The sequence below is a fragment of the Peromyscus maniculatus genome, chromosome 16 (assembly GCF_049852395.1).
Source record: "Peromyscus maniculatus bairdii isolate BWxNUB_F1_BW_parent chromosome 16, HU_Pman_BW_mat_3.1, whole genome shotgun sequence".
Classification (NCBI taxonomy): Eukaryota; Metazoa; Chordata; class Mammalia; order Rodentia; family Cricetidae; genus Peromyscus; species Peromyscus maniculatus.
Window position 1 is genome coordinate 61,850,282 of NC_134867.1, and position 23,557 is coordinate 61,873,838.

At 47.3% G+C, this 23,557-nt stretch overlaps 1 protein-coding gene and 1 long non-coding RNA gene across 2 annotated transcripts in view; one reads left to right on the plus strand and one right to left on the minus strand.

Annotated features, from left to right (window-relative positions):
• Positions 1-23,557, plus strand: part of Pacrg (parkin coregulated) — a 475,516-nt gene that overhangs the window by 363,298 nt on the left and 88,661 nt on the right. The window lies entirely within an intron of this gene.
• LOC143268924 (uncharacterized) lies at positions 9,481-23,330 on the minus strand. Its single transcript, XR_013045149.1, has 3 exons — positions 19,337-23,330; positions 13,194-15,450; positions 9,481-11,294 (listed from the first exon to the last, which is right to left on the minus strand). It is a non-coding gene; the product is annotated as an uncharacterized LOC143268924 (long non-coding RNA).

Consider the following 23,557-nt stretch of genomic DNA (forward strand, 5'->3'; position numbering starts at 1 on the left):
GTCCTAATTTGTGAAAATAAATTTGTAGACACATTAGACTTCAACATAGTCATAAATTTGACCTGACCATTTTAAATCTAGGAATAAAACTGAAGAAACAAAGACAGGAGACTCAAGGACTGAGACACTTTAACCTGTTTTTAGCAATAGTGCAAACACGGAAATAAGTTACCTGCCCACGAATGTGGTCATGGTTAAGTAGAAATACGTTTTGTTGTCATGAAAGAAGATTGTTAGCATTTAGGTGGGTGGAGAACAGTTAGAATCCAGACAAAGCTGTCTTAATAAAATTCAGCAAAAATCAAGGTGCCGGGCCATATAGAGTAAAATCTTAACTATGTACTGATGACAGAGAGAGAGAGAGAGAGAGAGAGAGAGAGAGAGAGAGAGAGAGAGAGAGAGAGAGAGAGAGTTAAACCCATGCAAAGGTTAGGAAAGATACATAGATAGCAAAAATGGCTATTTCCGCCAACAGCGATAACTCTAGTGTTTTTAAATTCCTCTTTGTTTACCATTTGTTGCTTCCATGATGAATTATGTAGTCTGAATAAGTTATTTTGAAAATAAAAGTAATGGGTTAGTCTAGATTATCTCTATTTTTTTTTATAATTTTACTAAAATTAAAAAAAAATGGTATTTACCAAAAGCAGTTGCTCCTCAGAACACAACCATGTTACCCTACCAAGCAAGGCAGGGTCAGCATCCAGGAGCAGAAAGCTACAGCAGCCCACTTTAGAAACCGTAGTGTGGCTGTTCACCTCAGTGACGTGGGTCAGAACATGACAAGGGCGGCTGGCTCCGTCCTAACCAAGCAAAGGGCCGAGACTGGGACAGGGGCTGGGGCTCAGTGTCTGATGTTCTTACCACCACCTGGGAGACTCTAAGTTCAGTCCCCAGGGCCACTGCCAGCAGCTTCTCACACACTGTAAATGAATTTCACCTTGAGGCCTCCAAAACCGAGTGTACCGTCAGATTCTCCACCAGTCCAGATGGCATGGCTCTCAGGACTGTGTGCCAGCGGGGCACTTAGGGCTCAGATGAACCATCCACGGTAACCAAACAAGAACACCCGGGACTCAGGAATGCCCCAGCCACCCAACACCTCTCTCAAGTGACTGTTCCCCTGGAAGAGATTTCTTATGCAAAACACCCTTTCACTGTAACTGTGGGGTCCAGTTGATTTGCAGCCTGGCTCCGGAGCCAGCTAGTCTGCAGTGCTGGGTCTGATTCTTAAAGACACAGGTCCCAAACGCCTGGACATAGGCTCACTCAGACTTTGGTGAATGTTACTGCGTTTCCTCTTCCTAGAACGAATACAGAAACAGTGCCGAAGGCTACCGTCTGCTTCACTGCCTTTCGGCAAAGCCGTACAGAGCCATCGCTAACGTGAGGGGTCTCTATTTTAGGGACCGTGTCAGCAGGGACCCCTGCGCCTGTCCGTCATCCTTCGCAGGAATTAGCTCCTGTGTTCAAATTGAGCCTCTCCTAAGAGTTTCCCAGCCTCTCCTTAGTCCAGTCTCATCCAAGGTGGGAAGCAGCGGTTGCCATCAATGTTACACTAACCTGCTGGGAGCGCAGCTTCCACACCTCCCGTGGGAAGCACTGCGCCCAGCTGCCCAGCCTGACCTTTACAGAGGACACAGGAGGGGGAGCACGCTCACCTTGGATATGTGAGGAAACTGTAGCTCGTGGAGATAGAAATGATTGTCCTGAGTGTAGCCAACTAGGAGCAGCCATCTTCTTCAATTCCATGTCCCTAACGCCTCTGTTTAACCCCCACCCTCCCTTACCCTCATCTGTGTTGTCTGGAATTACCCCGTGTTCTCATCCTGTTTCGTGCCTCGGGATCCTAGATCTCAGACAGGGATGTTGGTATCCTTGGAGGAAGGTGCACTGATAGTGTCTTCTGCCTGCTTGAGGTGCGTCCTTTCCTAGAGAAAGGGTGTGAGCTGGTGTGGGATGAGCAGCAATCGGCTCCCAGCCCTCTTGGGGGTCGGTCACCTGGCTGGAAGGGACCCGAGATCTCTCTCAGCTGTGCTGTAGAACAAGCCCAGGGCTTAGACACAGAGGATGAGTCCTTGAGCTGGCTTGCAGGCAGGGACGTCCTTTGAAGTCAGGGCCTGGGAGGAGGCAATCCAAGGACAGCTGCCGCCCTGGTGCCACCACTCATTAGGACTGAGGTAATGGTCAACGTGTTGGAAGGCTCAGAGGCCTCAGAACAATGTTGGGAATTAGGTAAACCACTGTTGGAGTGCATCCTGGGGAGCAGGGGCGTGCTGAGTGTTATAGGGTGTATCTGCTATAAGTTAAGCCGGGGTTTCCTGAGACATGGCTCATGATGTCCTCAAAATACAGGAGTGTTGAGCTACAGGCCAGCTGAGCAGTGTCCAGTCAGGAAGTGGGACATGCTTCCCGTGCACTCTGCCTCCGTGGACAGATCCCAGCACTCAGCTTCAGGGTCAGAGTGGAGGAGAGGATAAATGGGCCTTTTAGACTTGGGGTTTTCAAGGTCTGTTGCTGGCGTCATTTCTGACACAAGTCACAGAGTGTCTCCACTCTCTGGTTCAGGGCCCAGGTACGAGGTCTATTTTCTTTATTTTTGAATAGTTATCTAATTCGGAAGTCAGAACTTCTAAGACAAAATAACCTTATTCAGAGAAACAACAAAACACAATTAGGTCAGTTCAGATTGGTCCACGTCAGTTGCCGCCCCCCGCCCTGCGTGCTCTTCCTCTGCGCATGCACACAACCTCACTGCTCCCCCAGGCATTCCTGCCTTGCCCTGGACTGGGGCCATCAGAACCAGCATGCCCGTGCTATCATGCTGGTCTTGTCCTGTCTGCAGTCGCTTCTGCAGAAGCCATTATGACCTCTGGTTTAATTCCAAACATATAAAGCCTTCTTATTTCTAAATCAGTGACACTTGGCCAAGTAATGGAGAACACTGGCCTAATAAGTAGGCCAAAGGAAGTGCTCACCCACACAGCGACAGTGTCCAGTCGAGACCCTGACTCGGTTTTCGATGTTCTCACTTGTATCGTTGTGTTGACATTTGTGACTTACGATTTAGAGCAGCAGCTCTCAACCTGTGGTTTCACGGGGGTCACCTAAGACCATCGGAAAACACAGAGATTTGCATTACTATTCATAACAGTAGCAAAACTGAAGTTTTGAAGTAGCAATCAGAATGATTTTAGGCTAGAGATCACCACAACATGAGGAAGTGTACTAAAGGGTGGCAACATTGGGAAGGTTGAAGATATTTGTTGAATGTTCAACAGGTTACAAGACACTGTGCTAGATAGAGATGAAAAGGAAGGTAAGAACGAAGGAAGAGAAGAAAGGAGGGAGGGATGGAAGAGAGAAAAAGAAAGACAATTAGGAAAAAGGAAGAGGGGAAGAAAGTGTGTGTGTGGGGGGGGGGGGGGAGAGACTAGTGATATCACACTTCGTAAAAGAGAGTGACCCGAGCAGAACACACTAGGAACCTGCACTGAAAATGAGAAGTTCATGACGCATTTCACCTGACTGTAAAAGCTGAGCAGATGGTAGAAACACATTCTAGACGGTGTAAATAGAACTTCTGAACGTACACCACGCATTTGGAGCTGGGCCACCTGGTACCCTACGGTGAGCTGGACAGAAATGGGGAGATGGTCATGGTCCTACCCTTCCTCTCATGGTTTTTGTGACCAGCTGAGCCATCCCTCAAATGAGGCCTAGGACCTGTGGGGACGCCAGGGCACAAAGCACTCATTAAGCCTTCATTGTAGAATAACAGATCTCTGTTAGAGATCTTGCACACTCTGTGTTTATGCCCGGCTACTGTCATAACTATGGGCTATGACATGCCCTGCCCCTTGAAGGCAGGGTCCACCTGTAGTTCTTGCAGCCATCATGGTGACATCCACTCTGTCAGTCTACCCCTTGTCCTTGCAGATGATGAGCCTGAAAGCCAGACAAGCAAGGCTTCTCACCCTAGGCCACACAGGCAGGGCCATCCACCTTGAGCTAGCCTATAGCACTTCTCTCCCCTTCAATGCTCCTGAATTTACCTGGCAGGACCACGTGCTCATTCCAATCCACCAGAAGCTGCTCCAACCTCAGAAGGTGGTCCAAACCTGCTATCAACTTTGAAAGCATTCAAGTCATTGCATTCTTGGATCTGATCATTTAACCCTTCTAAGCCAGACATACTCTGTCTGTTGTTTTCCTGATTTCTCCCTCGGAGCTTCCATCTGACCTACAGCTCTAAGTGATTTAAAGTTTCGCTAGAGATTAAGTTCCTACGGCCCATTTCCTGTATGCACTTGCTTCTCCGGGGGAAGCAATCAATCACTTGATTGATAAATTTCTGAATAATGGAGATAAATACTTTCCATTTGGGAGAGCTCCCATGCTTAAGGTTATTGACAGGTACATTTGTCAGCATATCATGGTGGTTTCATCGGATCCTCTACTACATCCAGCTCTAGTGGCTCTCCTTCTCCATGGTGAAAATGGGCAAGCACCGTTTGTCACACAGGTCACCGTAAGGTTCTAGAGAGACAGCGGGAAACCAAGCTGCTACCAAGACCCATTGACTTTCTAAGAGGGCTTCATATCTAGCTGCCCAAAGGGAATTCCATCCCTCTGCATCTGTGAACAGCTTGTGTGGTTCTTCCAGCATATAGGGAACAAAATGTAGCTTCTTTAGGTTGGAAATATACACAGAAAAATCCCATTTTTTATGTTCTTCTAAATAAACTCACAAATTATTAACAAAGATGACACAAATTATGATAAATGTCTACCTCTCGTGAAGTGACCGTATACAAAATGCTGTGAATATTTTTATCAGTCGCTATTTTAATTTTCATCTTAACACTTTGAAGGCTGGGACTCTGAGCTATTATGCATACAGGAGCATTCTGATTATGAACAGTAGAGCCAGTATGTGAGCCCAGATAGAGAGGAGAGGAAGCGTTGTGACCAGAGACCCACAGCCTCGCTGTTAAGTCAAAGCAACCACCGTCCACCCCATCCCACTCCACTCCCCCAAAAAAACCCTTTGGTCACCATGGCAACATCTTTGTGTCCCTCAAGAGGCAGACACTGGTGTCATCTTCATCCCACCTGTCCCCTTGCTATCCTGCTACCCTGCTGCCGCGGCTGGAGCCGGTGCCTTTGACCCTGAGTCTATGGCTGGTCCAAAGCCGCGTACTGACCTCTCTACCACCGTGCACAGGCTGTCCCACGAGTGAAGGGTTAAAGATCTATGCTTGCAACCTCAGCAAAGAGAAGGCCTTGGGGAATTTTACCTACACCCTACCATCTCAGGGTCACCTACTTGGCCTAGCTGGCCACTTGGGGACAGCAGAGACTCAGGGCAGCAAAAGGCAGAGCGGAGGTTGGAGATGAAAGAGCCAATTCTCCATTCTTCTGTGGTCCCCAGAGATGAACACTGTGACCTTGTTCCCAGTCTCCAGCCAGCTGTCCGCCTCCCCCTCTGAGAACACTCCACCCCTGAGACGTGTCCCTGGAAATGTATCCTCATGTGTTGGGGAGAGGGAATTGGAGATGATTTGCTGGAGATGGGTGGGTGGGTGGGGGGCGGGGGGAGGGAGAGACAACCCCAGCCACGGCTTTTTATGAACTTTTTTTTTTTTTTCAACTAGACAGACAAGTTTCGTTATCCATACAGTAGCCTAAAATTCAATTTTGGTCTTGTTTTTCCCCACTGGTTAAAATAAATGTGGCCCTAACTCAATGAATCAAAGTCCTGGCATCCCATAATACCTCAAGTCCCTCTTGTCAGCCTAGAAGGGAAGGTTTCCAAGGCTAGAGTGCTCACACGATTAGGCTGCTGAGTCCAGGACTACACTGACTGTGGACTCCATCTGTGACCCAGTTACAGCCCAGAGCCCCCAGCCGGCTGAGGACAGTCCAAAGTTTCAGACTACATCCTACAGCTTTGAGGCTGGCAGAGAGCTTTAAAGACCCAAGTTCAGCTCACATACCTCACTTAGGAATATTCCCAGAGTTTTACCCTACTTAATTCTTCCTGTCCTGAAAGTAGGAAGGCCACAGAAGCCTTGTGGGGTCCACTGTGAGCCTGATGACCACCTGCCATTTCCACCAGTGGGCTACGAACATCTCTCACCCATCCCTAAAAATTCCCTCTCACTGCAGCAGAGAGTGGGTGAAGGTAATGAGGACATCTCTGGTACTCAAAGGCTTCGCTGAGTCCATTTTACTGTCTTCTGTCTCTCTGTGAAAAAACAACGGAAGAGCCACCTTAGGAATGGTCTGTCTGCAGCAGCAGTCCAAACAAGGCTGGTGCTGAGGGTCACTGTCTTCTTCCAAAGTGACAATCCCACAGCTGCTTTCCTGAGAGTCAAGACACACCCAAGAAGAGACCAACAGCGATTGACGCGGCACCTGCCTTTTGCAACAGGCCTCTCTTAAAGTCAACAGATTTCACTGAAAGGAAGAATTTCACAATCTTCAGCTAAAAATAGTTTTAGATAGGCTATCTAAAAAACCATCTAAAACTCCTAGGTAAATATTGAGATAAATATGAAATACTAATGCTTTATGTTAACATTGTACTCTGTCTTTACTATATCACTTAAACTTCACAAATAACCTAATGAAATATTTGTATCATAGACAAACTGAAAACAATAGGTCCTAACCAGCTAGCTCAAGGCCACAGGGGTTACGACTGACAAGGCATAGTTTGGTCTAAGGATCCTCACTGTTAGTTCAAAAGATTTTGCTTGTACTGGAGGAGCAGAGGCAAATACTCTGAGACCAGAGACAGTGAGATTCTACCTGTCCTCAGCAGTTAATGAAGTTTCACAGAAGAACCATGGAAGAATGTAGAATTGAAGTAGCTGAGACGATGCACCCAGGAAGCAAGAGGCCAGTCCCTGTTGCATTTCTGGAAAAGTATTAGCTGAATGAGTGAAGAATGACTGAATAAATTCAGAAGCCACCTGGGTCGGGTGAACAGCTCAGAAGGCCGGGAAGGCATTCCCTGGTTCAGGGGACTGAGTGGTAGATGCTGGCCCGATCCAGACAAGCTGAGCCGGGCAGCCCAAGGACAGTGCTTTGGCCTGAAGGGGCCCTGTAGGCCAATCTAAGAACTCTAGATTTGCCTTGTAGGTGAGCTCGGTACCTCTTGGGTGTTGCCCCAAAGGCTTGGTCCTGAAAATGAAGCACTGGGAACTGCTGACAACATGTTGGAAGTGATTTCGCCAAACCCATGCTTCAGGAAGGTAGACAGGCAGTAATGTAGAGCGTGCGTAGGTTCTTGATTTTCAAGGCCTCATCTGGAGTCTATCTAAAACGTCTATAAGCTCTTTGTTCTCCTCATCAGTAAGAGAAGATTTAAAGACCAACATGGTGGAATTCTTGATGAGGACTGAGTAAGGGTTGGGGAGACTGAGAGAAGACACAGAGACCCAGAAAAAGAAAACTTTAAAACTCTCCAATCTTGATTTGTGGCCAAATAAAACCGTTACATGGTCACTCTTTTCATTACGCTTGTTAAGTGGATCAAATGGTCTTACTAAGCTTTTGTTACCATAATAATTAAATGAAGTAATGTCCTGTGTCTGAAATGATTAAATATGTCTCTGAAATAAAGAAAATGGAGGTTTATGATTTTAAAACTATAGCTATAATGAAATTTCATTCCCTTTATTGATTTTATTATAAAATATTTCCTTTTTGCATTCTTGATTCAAAGCAGGGAAATGTGAACATGGTTGAAAATAAAATACGGAAAATCCTCAGGCTGGGCTGTAGGACCCTGTCACTCGGGTGGGTGTGCTGCTCAGCTAGAACAGTACCAGGGCTGTACTGGAAGGCGGTGAAAGGAATTAGATTCAGCTTTGCCAAAATTTCACTGTGAAAGCGTTTCCTCTAACAGGGACTTATTCTGTTCCTGCTGAACTTCAGCCAGTTGAAAATAGAATATCCCCACCATCCCTTTAAATTAGCCTTCAACGGCGCACAGAGGACGAAGATCAATGTGCAAATTCAGCTCCTTGCACTGGGCTCCTTAAGAAATTTACTGTGCTGCTAATACACAGACCTCGGAGGTAATGGGACACGGAGTCACGGGAGCCTGAAAGGGGCATTTCTTATTTAACATACGTCTATTTAACTGTCTGCGAAGGTCTGTATGTAAACTGCTTTTTGAGTGCCTTGAGTGACATCAGCTCTCTACACTTGCCTCAGTGATAGCTCAATCACAGCTGTCACCCCCCTGGGTCTTGTGTCCCATGACAAACTAATGGTAAACTTGGAGCCTGAAACTATAGGGAATATTGTTGGAGCAATGCCTGAACATCTACGCAGTATGTTTAGATCTTGATTTGGATTAGGAATCAGGAAGAGTTTTGAATCCCTAAATAGAAAAGGTGTGTGTGTGTGTGTGTGTGTGTGTGTGTGTGTGTGTGTGTGTGTGTGTGTTTTCAGAGGCTAGCAACATGTGAGACTGTTCCAGATGGTTTAAGGATTCCTACAGGAACAGCACAGACCCTAAGACCGTAGTCTCAGTAACTGGCCTGGTTCTGATTCCGTGTTAACACAGGCCAGAGACCGGGACATCGAGTCCGGGTGGCTTTCTCAGCTTGGAGGCAGAGGTGGTGGGAATGAGGTTCGTAGCTGCCAGTTCACAGGCAAAACCCAGCATTCTTTGTTTCTGTGTATCTTGGTTTAATTTCCTGGCTCTGAGCTCGGATTCCCAGCCCGTGGGGAACTTCAGTCAACTCCTGAGCACAGTTCGGCTCTGTGTGGGTTGACAACTCTCCCCTGGTGGTGCCTCTCCCCTTATGACCCCACCCCATTTTTCTGAGCACAGCAAATGACCTTCTTGTTCCCAGACAGCAGAAAGCTAGTTCCTGTCCAGCACTGTTCCTCAAGCAGGGCTTGCCTCTGAAAACACACACACACACACACACACACACACACACACACACACACACACACGCACATCTTATGCTCTAACTCTACCTCTCTCTTCAGCATGGAGCTAGCTACTCTGGTAGACGACCCATCTTGCATGTCTGCGCTCCAATCACTGTTGTTTTATATTCTTACTAAGAGTTTAGGTCTTGATCCCATGCGTCTATTCCCAGGACCTCTTACCTTGGCACAGTCTACCTTGAAACCCACTGGAACTAGCTGCAGGCAGGTACATCTTTCTACCTCAACTGTAGGATAACTCCAGCCCCACCCAGCTCACAGGCTACAATTCGACATCACTCCCTTACATCAGTTTAGCTTGATACAATTCAACTAAGAAATCTCTAGGAACCACTCGGTTCTTCTGGAGGGACTATTCTGTTCCACCTCCTGACTGGTCAAACAGGGTGTGTTGAATCAGCCTCCAACCCCCATGCCCTCGGTGTGTAGAGAGGGTGATTTTCATGTTTTTTGGGCACTCATACCATCTGCTCCCCATTATTTTTATCGTTATACATTATTTTTTATTTTTCTCCTTCCTGTATTCTCACCCTCTTCTTTCTCCACCTGCTCAGTAGTTACAGCGGCTCCCCAGTAATTGACCCCCCACCACCACGTGATAAGGTTGCCATTTCACTCCATGTCAGCAGTTCCCAAATCTATTTTCCTAAAGCTCCAGTCTCCCTCAGTCACCAAGTCCATATCTTCAACTACGTTTTAGTCACCCCCAAGCCCAGTGGCTAGAGTTGAATTCCTGGCTCCCTTTGCACACCTACCCTTCCCATGGTGTGCCCAGTGTGTGTAAGGAGGCAGGCCTGTGGCCCGCCCTGTTCTGGAACACCAGCCCCACCGTGGATGCTGTTCTCACCATGTCCGGTCAGTCCTCTCAGTCCCGCTGCTATGGAAAGGTTCTCTCTCCCACTCTCCGCCCACTGCTCCCACCACATGCATTCAGGATTCTTCTCATTCCCACCCCGGGCTGATGAGTAGGGGCCCCGCATGTGATCCCATGGTCCAGCCCTTGAGTGCATCCTCCTACTGCTGCAGAAGCTGAAGTCATCCTCCTGCGTCCATCCTAACTCATGCTCCCTTAATTCCAGCACGTGGCCTGCAGCCATCCCATTCGGCGTCTGCCGTCTCTACTCCCATCTCCTCCTTTCCCAGACCCCACCAAATGGAATCATGTATCCCCATTAGTGGACAAATTTCTCCTCCTGTTCTCAGGTCCAGAAGGTTTGCTCAGGGATGGATGGTCACAGCATGGCATACAGTTAGCTGGGGGTCTCCTTCAGGGACATTGTTTCACTGCCCAGCATCTACGCAGCGGCAGTGATCATGAGACTGCCTGTCCCATCAAACGTCCAGTCTCCACCACTGTGGAAGGAGAGTGTGAGAGACAAGGCTGTCTATGCTCCATATCCCCACTAAACGCCACATAAATGTCCAATCTTTAATATGGTAATAAATGGAGAGTGAGTAAAGGTCCCACAGGGATCACGTCTCTCTAGAAGACCACTTATAATACTTTTTTTTATTGTAATTGTCACTTTGCTGCTATGTTGTGACTGTGTGCATTTAAATGGTAATATTTCCTAAATAAAATCACGTGCTGTGTGCACACAGAGTCCCCAAGCATAGCTGTGCCTTGCATATCCCGTCGGGGAGACAGGGAGCTTTTCTAAGCGTAGAAAAGACTCTCCTAAGTAGTTTTCTGGGTCTGGATGTAGTAGGCATTTACCAAATGTGTTGTCTCTGTTGAAATAATTCAATACTGCATAAATTGCTTCAATGACAATTCGTAACCCCATCCTGTCCCCCATCAAAATGACTCATTGCTATCTCTAACACAAAGAATGTACACTTAGGCCCTAAGCTCCAGAGGAGATGCCAGGGCACTGTCTTGGAGGTGTCTGATGTCTTTCAAAAGCTGCTCCCCTACTGAGTCAGACCGTGATCTTCAGCTTTAAAGGTTCCCACCTTGGGAAGCCGCAGGTGACCTGTGTGTGTGACGGTCCATAAACAGAAAGTCTGCAACCATGCTTCTAGAAGGCAGCCTGGTCCCTTCCTGTAAGTTGTCTTCCTCATACTTTGCCTAGAGTCGTTTTTCAGTCCTTGACCGGCACCCAGTTCCCCTCAGTATCTGTGGTTGCCATTCAGCCGCTCCTGGCTTTCCCCGAGTGTTGTTCTTGTGTCTGAGAACCTGAAACAGCCATCATGGTCCGTCCAGGTGTCACTCACTTGTGGGGAAGACATGCTTTAGTGTGTCCCGACGAGCTTGCAGGTGCTGTTCCTCTGTAGATGTTCCCTTAGGACAAGTAAGGAATAAAAGCTAAAACCTGAAAACAAAAAAGAAAACATCTGGGATGTGTCAACTTATCTTCCCTTGTTCCAATTTTTTAAGAAAGATTGATTGATTGATTTATATGTTGTGAGCATGAGTATTTGCTTGCATATGTATGCATATTATGTGCATGCCTGGTACCCACACAGGCCAGAGAAGGCATCAGAACCCCTGGAACCAGAGTTACAGGGAGTTGCGAGCTATCACATCCTTTGCAAAAGGACTATGTGCTCTTGCTTAATCAGCCATCTTCCTAGCCCCCCTTCCCTCATTTGAGACAACCTCATGCGTAGCTCCTGCTGGCCTGGAACTCATAGAGCTCTGCCTGCCTCTGTTTCCCAGGCACAGACATTAAAGGCATGTGAGACCACGCCCAGCTTTGACCTTTCAGTGTGGTCTCCTCTGAAAAGCAAGAGTTAGCCACTTTGTTAGCCTAACAAAACAGACATTTTGACTGTAAAACATGCCAAAGATAGTTTAGGGAATTAATGGGATGGTAACTTTGCAAGACATTTTGCCAAAGCAAATTCAAGTGGAGATTTATAATGTGTGTACAAAGCTTCTTCTCATGATCAAAGGAAGTGTCACCCCGAGCTACAAGCCCCATGTCTAACCTAATTCTGCTGAAGAGAAGTGAGGCCTTGGATGAGGCGATAAGAGGGTTGCTTGAATGACAATGTCTGTGCTGACTAACGCAGGCATGGGCGGCAGTGTTCTGCTAGTGGACAGTGCTGGTTTGTCTCTAGTCTTTTAAGCATTACAGAACAATGGAAAACTCGGAGTTACCTATTGTCAATGAACAACGTAATGAAAAATAGAATGAATTAGATGCTTCACGACCTGCTTGTCCACTCTCTGATACCTGCGGAGCTGGATGTCATTGCCAATCATTTGTGTAGCAGGTGCTTTAACAGACTTTCAGGGCGTGGGTTGACGGCCTCTCCCACCTTCCCTTTCATGTGAAATGGCACCATGTTCTATTTCATTCTCTATTATGAAACTTTACACAGTGCTCCTCCAGTAAGCAGTCTCCACTTGTGATTTGGGGGAGTGGGGAGAGGTACAAGAAAGTTCTGTGAAAGTGTGTTTACATGCCTTCAGCATCAACAGTCAGCTGTTGCTGGTGCCATGAGCCCAGTGCCTGTGACTGACAAGGCCGGCATTCACCGTCCCTCTTTACGTAAACGCTGAGGCCTGGCCACTCCAGGACATTCTGCCTATTGCTTCTTGGTTCATGCTTGCATGATCAGGCTCCTGGACGGTCTGTCACTTATTTTTGTTAGCTCTGGTAACATCTCAAAGAAGTATAAATCTTTGTTAAACAGAAGTAACGGAACCCCCAAATAAGAAATATTCTCCCGAGGAGACAAGGGGATCATCTTCTAAGGAAGGTCTTAACAGTGCAACTGGACTAGACCCTGCTGTGTGGCTGTTCCCATCCCCATAATTGGTGAGAGTTCCTCATTGCCCTCCTGACAGAAAGTTCTTCGTTACGAGCCTTCCACAATGACTCAGGTAGCCACTAAGGAGCCAGGAAGCCTACCTAAAGATGATATGAGTAGAAATTCAAACACAAGCATAAACATTCTGAAACTAAACAAGAAATCCCCTAATGCCTGCATTTACATCTGTTCTCTGTAAGCGCAGTCCTAGATAGGAGCCCCAGAGATCCCTATCCTTGAGCCAAAGACCTAAACATCTGGTATCTGGAGGAAGAGAGGGAGGGAGGGAGTGACCTGGCTGGCAGCAGAGAGATTCCAGTCAAATACCAGGGCCAGACAGACCCTGCAGGAGGAGACTGGGGCTGATGCGCTGGAATCACTGGCGCTGGACCCTGTGGAGCTTATCTAAAGACCCCCCCTAGGCAGCCTCAGAAACTCAGAATGCTCCTCACAGAACACGGCTTCATCCTTAGAGCAGCCAAGACTGATCTCTTCTCTCCATTTCTTCTGATTGGTCTTCATTGCTGAGAAAGATTTGTGAGAGTTAGCAAGAGAGTAACAGGACCTCAGGAGAATCTGTTCCGTAGTCAAGAGCTGGAACGGGGCAAAAGTGACGCTGTGTCCCCAGTCAGACGTTCCCTTGATATCCTGAGAGACAAAGCCACACACATGACTCAGTCTCCTTCCATGGCTACTTCCATCTGGCTTTGACCGTTGCCATTCATGTGCACACCGGCCGCTCCACCGTGCCTCCCCGGACGGAGCGCACAGTTGTTCATACAACCTGCTTGTCACCCAAACTGCCCAGGCAGGAAATTCCTTGCCGAGCATTTCCTGCAGATTTGAGCTTACACTGTGATTTACATACTGTTATTTCAGGAACTCGGAGGAAACGAGGCTGCAGTGAAGTTAGGAAAGGATTGTTAATTAACTCTTCTTTGTTTTTGTTTTGTTTTGTTTTAATTTTGTTGTTTTTTGGGGGGAGGTTGTTTGTTTTTGTTTTTTTGAGACAGCGTTCTGTGTAGCTTTGGAGCCTTTCCTGGAACTCACTCTGTAGCCCAGGCTGTTGCCAAACTCACAGAGATCCACGTGCCTCTGCCTCCCGAATGCTGGGATTAAAAGTGTTAATTAACTCTTAGGAAAAGATAATGGTAAAATAGACAAATCCCATTTCCCTGGCTCCTCTAGACCAAACTCTTCAAGATTGGGAAGGGAAAGGAATAAATCACCATCATCCCTCTGCAGCCTCCAACCTAAGTCTTTCTCAACCTTCAAATCAAATTCCGTAAGGAAGCCTTACCTCGGGATTCAAGCCTCAATGTCATCTGACCCTCACTTTCTGTGACATCCACATCTGTCCTTGATGCCGCCTTTGTGTCCGCTAAGAGCCCATCCACAGCCATCCCCCTCCCTCTTCTGGTACCTTCTCGAACTCCCGTACCATCCCTCTGCACCACCCCCCCCACTGTAGACCAGTCTCTCCATCATCTGGAGAAGTCACGGCATCTCTGTGGTCTATATCTGTGGTGATAGCCTATCTCAGGGCACATCTTACTTACTACCCAGGTGGTACACCACACAGTAGACTCTATGCTTCCTGAAGACTCTAATCTTACTCCCTGCTCTCTCTCTAAACGATTTCCCAGTCATCACTGCCCTCGGTGGACGAGCACTGGGGAGTGGCTGAGTTGACTCTAATTAATTCTGTTTTTAACAGAATCTGGCGATGGATGTCACAAGCTTGCTTTTATAACCAAAGAAAGCACAGTTGTGCAGCTGCCCCGAGTCTCTGGGATCTGGGGTGGGGTGGGGTGGGGGTGTAAAAATAGGGAGAATCCTCAGAAGCCAGCTGACTGCTGGTCAAACCAGGTGCAAGTCGGGAAGAATTCTATAGTGAATGAAGGAAGAGAAGGAGCCCAGTGGGGAGGGCACCCGTGCTCTTGCAGAAACCCTGTTGCTCCTCATCTTTAGAGAGAATACCGGATCATTTCAGCTCCCTTGTTGACTGATTTGTGTGTTCTTCCTACAGAGACTTCCAGAAAAAGAGCTATTGTTCACATTCCTCCATGCCGACACAGTGCCCATTGTTTATAACCCTAATCTCAGTGCACATAGCTAGATCCGTAGGCTCAGGGACAGGCTCTGTCTCCCCCTCTGCAGCCCAAACAGTGAATACTGTGTTCTTTATCTCTTATCACAGCCCTTTTGTCAAACATTTCATGAATTTTTTTCTCCACTAGACAAATCTGTAGTTTGTTATCTACAATAAAAATGCCTATTGCCGTGCTTTTAAGCATTTAAACTTTAGGGTGTGTGTCTCGAGATGAGCGTGAATTAAAGTACTTACTCCATTTCAGATACAAGAATTTTATTATAAGACACATGGCCAAGTTCCTCTAACGTGTCGCTCAAGTGGAGCTGTGTTTTGGCTCCATGAACGTGTGTTTTATTTGATGTGTTTGTATTTCTGAGGGAGGGCGATTGTCTGTCCCTCCTGCCTCACAGGCTGCTGTGACGGTACCTGTCAGGTTTAGACAGGTGCAGAAGCCTGTGATGCTGCCACACATGGCCATCAGCAGACCAGGTCTGCAGCATAGGAAAGATCAAACACTCTCCCATTCCAAAGATCTCCGTTTTTCCAAGTGTCCGAGACTTCTTCCTATTCTTTAATTCATAAGCTCGATCCCAAAGCCCGTGGGAAATAAAAGCCTTTAAAGAAACATAATAAATACAACACTTTCCTGGTTTAAAAATGACAATATGTTGCCTGATACAAACATTTGAAGCCTTTAATTCAAATGAATATTTATAGCAAAGAAATAAAATAAATCCCTAACACATTGGCATATAACTTCAGGGCAATCTTAAAGTATCCACATTTTTAAGTTGCTGATGAAGTCTACAAAGTTTTAAAGTGACTCTCTATATTTTTTATGAATACAAATTATACAATCTGCAATTTGTGCGCTAATCATTCCCCTGAAGCTTGTCTTTGATTGGGAATGGAAGTGGGTGCCAATCTTTCAAATGCCCAAAGGAAAATGAAAAAATAAATTAAAAAAAAAAAAAAGCACTTTAATTGTGCCTTGAATGTATTCGAATGTGCTGGTTTACCTTTCCAGGGCCAGAGGCAACGAGTTGAGGGTCTAGGCGGCTCCTGTACTATGGTCCAAGTTGGACTGCTATGAGCCCCCTGTCCAGCGTGGAGCCCCACTGGCAAGGCAACTATTCCTAGATTTTGTGAGACCCGGAATGGTGAAGGGCAGTGATTGTGAAGGATTTAATTCAGAGCCAGAGATTTGAGCAGCCCCCCTGAGGGCCTCCTGGAAATTGAAATGCTCAATATCAGAAAGGGTGAAGGGACAATGTAGTTGGTTGTTTTTATTCTTTACTCTTGACTCTTTGGAGTGCCCACCACCCAGCTCCCGAATAAATACACATGGAGACATAGTCTTACTTATGAATACTCAGCCTTAGCTTGGCTTTTTTCTAGCCAGCTTTTCTTAACTTAAATTATCTGGTCTATCTTTTGCCTCTGGGCTTTTGCCATTCTCTGTTTCTGTATATCTTTTTTTACTTCTTACTCTGTGTCTGGCTGTGTGACTGGACCATTCTTTTCTCACTCCTTTATCCTTTCCTCCTAGTTTTTTCCTTCTATTTATTCTCTCTGCCTGCCAGCCACACCTATCCTTTCTCCTGCCTCTCTATTGGCTGTTCAGCTCTTTATTAGACCATCAGGTGTTTTAGACAGGCACAGTAACACAGCTTCACAGAGTTAAACAAATGCAGCATAAAAGAATGCAACACATCTTTGCATCATTAAACAAATGTTCCACAGCATAAATGAATGTAACACGTCTTAAAATAATATTCCACCACAGGACAGTGAAATTGAATGAAGGCTCTAACTCAGAACCAGAGACCTGAGCAGCCTCCTGAGGGCCTCCTGGAAACTGAAATGCTCAGTGGGATGAGCACTGCTGATCTGTTTCAACTCAATGACTTTTCCTCAAGATGGCTTTTGATGTCTTCATATTCCAAGTTAAAATTTATACCTGCACATTGTATTTTGAAAATATTCCTAAAAATCACTTCCAGCAAAATCATATTTTAACTATAGTGTATATTTTAAACTTCTTGAGGAAAAAAAAGAGACTCTTTCTAATCCACATTGGATATAAGACTATTAACATGAGTCAGACTGGACAATCAATGAGGTCATGTGTGCTGGAAAATCTATGTCTGACCACAGGCTTCCTTGCCGTTCATGGACAGCTGTTGTTTGGGGGGAGGGGCCCACAGTCATCCCATCACCTTTGAAATCCCAGCCTATAGTTGCCCCCTCTCTTTCTTCCCTTTGCCTCCACCCTCCCTTGTTCTTTTCCGCTCCTCCACCTTCTCCTTTTCCCTCTTTCCTTTCCTCTCTGTATCCTCCTGTCTGAGTCTCTTTGTTTCAGTACCCGCCTTTCCCAAAGCAGGAAGCACAAGCCCCTCAATGCTGGATGCTCAGGGTCCCCTGCTTCCCCGGTGCCACCCACTGTCAGGATGAGCTGGGTAACAGGCCCAGGTTGCAGCGTCTGGTAGTCACAGTGGCTGGTATGCCTGGACTTCACGGACAGCTGGACAGCCGTCACTTTCTTAGGCTGTGGTTGCTTTGTGCCTCCCAAAACTCTACTCATGAGGACCGACCTCAGTGTCCAACTATTTCGGTTACTAAAATTAGTCCTGGAGGTCAGCATGGACTGGCCCACCGGCCAATAAGAATGAGGCTGAGATTCATGAGACCTCGCTTCACTCTCGTTGTCCTTGTTCAGCCCTCTGCCTCGGCCCCCCTCTCCTCCTCTACCTCCCCCTGCCTTCTGCACGCGCCTGCCTTGGTTGGTGGTGTGCTGTGCCGGCTCCAGACATTTGGAGATCTGCCGAAGCTTTCCCTCCAACTCGACATCCACAGGGTCTCAGGACAGGGCTCCTGCTCTCTTCCCTCCTAAGCCCATTCTCTTCAGCTGGAGCTTTGGCGTGGAGTTGGCTTCCAGAGGGAATCCACTTCTGTTGACCTTTAACCCTTACTGTGATTGAAATACATTTTCAGAGGAACAATGGAAGGAGTCACCTCGACCCTCAGACACAGAAAGAAAGAGCATTTGGGATTTGCTGGTCGGCTCAACCATGAATAGGTCTCCTTGCCTGCCATTTTGATTGTTTTCCTGCATTATCTGAACTACTAACCATGTTGTGTAATCATTCATTTCCCTTATAATTCCTCAAATCCCAATCTAATCTTGAAAAGGTTGAGCACAGTGGGACTGAACACCAAAGAAAAAGCAATCCTGCTGTGGTGGTGCCTGCCACCCTGGCCACACTTCTGAGATGCTCTCTTGGGCTTGGTTCTATTTATATCATACAGTTGGCCATGAGGCCTGTTCATGCGAGTGTCCAGTGAGAAAGAGCCCTAGGCAGCCACCCTTCTGCCCTCTCCATGTGCCCTTGGAACTCAGTGCCTTGCAGTGTATATACATAACTTACTTATCCCCCATTTCCCAGAAGTGCACTTTAGAGACACTGTAAGTTATAAAATAGGCAGGCAGCACCCACAGTGCCTGGAGTCTCTCTGGTCAGAGAGGACTATGCTCAGGGGGCCTCTGTGCCTTACCCACACCTCCCCAAGCTTGCCCCGGAGGTTCCGGTCCTGCAGACACTGGCTCCTGCTCACACCGCCATACTGCCTATCTCAGGAAGGGAGTTAGTCTGTCCCTGCTTTAATTCTAGTGCTACTTTACTGGAGAAACGGGAGGCTGGTCTGAGTCAGTCCAACCTTCCTCCCCCTCTGGACTTCTCCCTCCTCTGACCCTTGCTGGGGGCTTCTGGCCTCTCCGTCCTATAATGGCTCCCAGGACATCCCTTGCAGCTCAGCCACCCCACCCCCGCCCCCCATCACGCCTCCTTTCTCTCTGCTCACACTCTCTGTGGGGGGCATCGTGGATTCAAAAGGCTTCTGCATGTTTGGCTCCTGTGTAGACCCTGTCTCCCTAATCACTGGCCAGATGTCTCCCTGGGCTTGTCCTGAGACTACGAAGCACGTGTCCACCCTCAAAGTTGGTCTTCTCACACGGGTGGGTGGCACAGGGTTTGGAGGGGAGTGTGGCTTCTTAGCTAGCCTTCATCAGCCAGGCAGGCCTGGCTGTGACAGACACCCTAAGGTACTCTAAGAACCATAGCTCCCAATCTTCAGTCACGTTCCCAAGAGCTTTGCTACCGCATCAGTAATACCGCCTTTCCTTCCCACCAGGACCTAAATCCCGGGGCGACCCCTCTCACTTCCCTCCTCCCTTCCCAACTCCTGTCTGCTCCTAGGCCTCTCACTGTCTGGAGTCCCTGGGAACTGTGTCTGAAGCTTCACAGTACTGTACGGCACGTAGTGAGACGCTGCGCTGAGTCTCAGGAGTGTGTGTAACAGGGGACTAAAACCTCACTCAGCAGGGGTCGGGGTGACATTAGTTAACACAGTCTAAATAAACACATAAGGAAACAGTACACAACATGCCTGCTACTCAGTAACGGCTTTATGAAGCCTAGAAACAGACATGAACAGACTCACCTGTCCATGTCACAGAGCTGGAATGAAAAGACATTCAAAGGACAAGTAGAGGTGGGTGTGGCAGTATAAGCATGTCATCTGGGCAGGAGGATGGGAATTTCAAGGTCATCATCAGCTGCAAAGAAGGTTCAGGGCCAGCCTGAGCTACATGACACCCTGTCTTAAAAACAATAAAAAGATACGCAGACAAGAAATTAAGAAATTGAAGCTAAACTCCTCAAGATAATTTATTTTTCACTAGAAAAACATGCGTTTGGTTAGTAGATATTTAATCTTTTGTAGTCAGAAAACTTCCCTTCAAACGCAGTTGCAACTGACTTTCCATTAGCAATGATCAGTTTTCAGCTTCACGGACAGTTTTGGTGTTCAGCCACTGCAGGAGTGTAAATCTAATTTGAAATCACCTTTAATTATGAAAGAGGAAGAGACGCACTACCACATGTAAATGCTTTACTCTAGAAGCTTACCGTCCAAATAGAGCTCCACTCACCCAGGTCGGCCCTTTTCTGCTCTTACCATCTCTGTTTACCTTCCTCTTAAGTGATTGACAAGGAAACCCCTCTAAGTAGGGGTCGTCTTACCTTCCAGGGGATCACTGAACAGGGCAAAACAAAATGGAAATTTGAAAGAGTAGCTTCCAAGTCCATGTCAGAGGCACAAAGCGAAAGAACACCAATGACATCACACAAAACATCTGCAGCTTCCTGAAGGGAGTGTGGGAAGAAGTCATGGCCTCACTGTTGTTCCTCCCAGAAGACAGTTGCCAGCTCCCCGCTAATGCATCCAAGACCTTGATACATTATTGGAGTTAATATACAACTTTTATCCAATAATATACTCTCCTTTTTAAATAGCCATTTTATTTCAGTCTTGGACATGTTTTAACCAAATGACTGGAGCTACTTACTGACTGAAATGAATTTCAGATTCTTAGTATAATTCACATTAGCTGTTTTGATTGTGAGAAATGATGTTTTGCTGTTATACTGAGTGGAGATAACTCAGTAAGCAAGGCATTTGTCATTTGTTTAGATTGTATGAATTCTGCTAGCTTTCTCTCCGTGGGACTCGGCAGACAGTAAGCATTGGTCCTGAGCACGGGACACTTTTTCGTGGTTTGTTGCTAATGCTCACGGGTGTATAAAGGTAGATGGTGTCATTGTCCTCACTGTCCAGATAACAGAGGAAGGGCCCAGAGATGTTAAACACCTTTCCTAGCATCGTGCAGCGGAGACTGACAGCGCCCACAGTCTGCGTGACTAACTGTAGCGCTGTATGGAGAGTGTCATGCCACCCTGCTCAGCAGAGTGTCCAGCATCTGCCCCTGTGTCTGGTCACAACAAACGTGTGGCTATCCTTAAGGGGAGGAATAAATGAACACCAGTGTTGTTAAACGAGTCAAGGAAGCCTCGGCACAATGACGAAGATAGGCAAGCTGCTTCCCTACTCGGCACCCTAAGTGTGATCCTTGTGGCTCAGAGTTCCAACCCAGCATCTCCAGAGACCAGAAGTGAGGCCTCAGCCTGCTCCGAGCACACGTCAGCAGGGATAAAAGGAAAAGCATGCTTCCCACCTGCTCCCTAGTAGGGACACAGAGGCACAGGACTTGAAAGGACACGACAGTAGAAAATAGCAGATCCGAGATTCTAACCTAAGCAGCGTAACTCAAAGGCCTCGATTGTCAGCGTTGGTCTTGGCTCCCATTCGTGTGCCTCATGGAAGAGGGCGTAGGGAATGTGACCTGGCCGCAATGCCACTGTGGAGGCGTAGAGCGTTCTCTCTCCTCCACCCCCACCAGCCGCTCATTCCCCAACAGTACACTGGTAACACTACTCTGTGGTGTTTGGGAGTGCGGATGAGTATACACACACACGTGTCCACATGCTTGTGTGTGTGCACGCATTTAGGCAGATGTAGTCTGTGTCTATGACACTGTACTTCGTAATGCCTTGAACACTCTAAACATCATCAGCACCACAGCAGACGTGTGTCTCTGCGAGACTTGCCTAAGGATACAAAGCATTTGACCATCGCTGAGTAGGAAGTGGAGTGTTTCTTTTTTATTAATAAATGCCATCGTAGGTTCCACACGTGGAAAGGCAAAAAGGGACTTCTGATAAGACTGACAGCCAGGGACTCTTCAGCTTGTCTCTATCTGCTGTCAGTTCTGAGTCAACATGAATTTTATATTTAAGTTTGTTTGTTTTAAGATTCAAAAGTACCACAAAAGTTTTATTTTATTCATGTTTACCAAAAAAGTGATTTACACATAAAATGTATTTAAATTTTTTTAAAAGGGATTTTTTTAAGGCAGCTATTTTGCCTCTAATATGGAAAAGTAAAAGCCCTGGGCCTTTTAGTTCCCTAAAACCTGTATGACAAAACTCACAAACGGGGACAGTAGTGCTTCCTCAGACTGCCCTGACACACACACATGTGCATGTGTGCAAGCCCGCACGGGCGCACACACATATACCTGTCCCTGTGTCTGTATCACTGGTGATTCCACGGTCTACAACATTTGCATGGCACCACTCTAAAGCAAACAGTGCTGACCTTGGACTCTCAATGCCAAGGGTACAGCCATGCGCACATGTCACATAGTTCTCAGTTCTTGCATACTTTCCGAACAACACACAGCTCTGAGTAGAACAGGGGAGGATAGGGTTTCAGGAGTGGCATTCCAGATGTATTGACAGAACTGCACGGTGCCTTTCCCTAAGGGCAGACATTAACCTCTTCGTGTACAGGGCAAGGACACCCGGCAGTGGTTGACGAGGCAGAGTGAAAACACGCACTGCCTTTAACATCCTTGTAAGCCTGGTTGGGGTGTCTCTAATAGAGTGACGGACTGTCCTAGTTTACTTGAGACTGAAGATTTCCCCAGAACACAGGAGTTTCAGTTCTAATCTGGGACAGCTGGTCACCCTACTCTTGCCTGTCTCTGAACTAGGATGATGGGGAATTCACTCCTCCCAGAACCGGAGGAGGAAATGAAGTTTCAGGGGCTCCAGATCTGTGAGTTCCTGCTTCCCTTCTTACTGCTGATCCCATGCCCAGGGTTTCCTGTTCCGTGCAGTTTGAGTTTTTCATATGTGACTTTGTTATTTCTTACTTTACAATGAGTAGAGCTATTATAAAGGAAGGAGAAAGAGGCAAAGCATATGGGAAAGTATTTCAAAGCTTGATGAAAAAGAGAAAGCCGTAAGAGCATCAGAGGGGACTCTAAGTTACAGAAGGGCTTGTCACAAACCCATTTCCCGTTCATTCAGACATACATTCAGTCTGCGTTGCTTTTTAACAGCATCTATAAGTCTTTTAAAGGACCAGGAAGACTGAACCATAAATCTGCTCACATGTGCATGTCATACTGTGTGCTGGTATGCATTTATGTCCGTTTTAAGTTCTTAAGACCCCGGGTGGTAAAGCGCTAGGGGCACCCCTGAGGCTCCCTCGCTGCCCTGGGGAGCTGTTCTGTCTAGGAACCCAGCTCTTGGAAGGCTCTGCTCTCACTGGAGGAGAGGTGGGGTAGGAAAAGAGCACTCCTCTCCGACTGCTTTCTTCCCTGCCTCCCGGTCCCTCTTGAACAGCTGCTCATGCTCAGAGCGGCTAGGAAGGAGTTCTCTGGGTGGTTAGGTGCCTGGTCTTGGCCCTCTGCACCGCCTGTGTCGCCTGAGACTGGTACCTGCGACAATTGGGTTTCACACATGAGCAGGATCTGACCGCAGAGGTCCCTCGTAGCCCAGATGGATGGTGTTATATATGGGGAGTGGTACCAGCCAGGAGTCCGATGATGCAAGGGAATCCAGAGGACGGTGTGATGACTGTGGGGATCCCAGAAGAGGACTTGGGAATGGAGTCTGAGGGACAGGAAGAGTTAGGGGAACGGGCAGTGGGTGGGACATCTCCCACAGAGGAAGCAGACAAACAGGCCCTTCCCTGGGCGGGGCTGTAGGAAAGGACAGGGCCCTGAAGACAGGGGAGGGGTGGGGGGATGGAATGTCTCCGTGGAGGCCAGTGCCAGGGCAGGAGGGGAGGGGGAGGGGAACGGTGCTTCACTCTTCCGTGGGGTGAGTGAGAAACTGAAGTCACCATGGAGCAAGACCCAGAGGACAGTCCCAGGCACTGAGTGCTCCCTGGGCTCCTCCCAGCCCCCGGTGCTCCGCCATTTCCAACCTTCACTGTTGCTGAATATACAGATATATAAATATGCATATATAT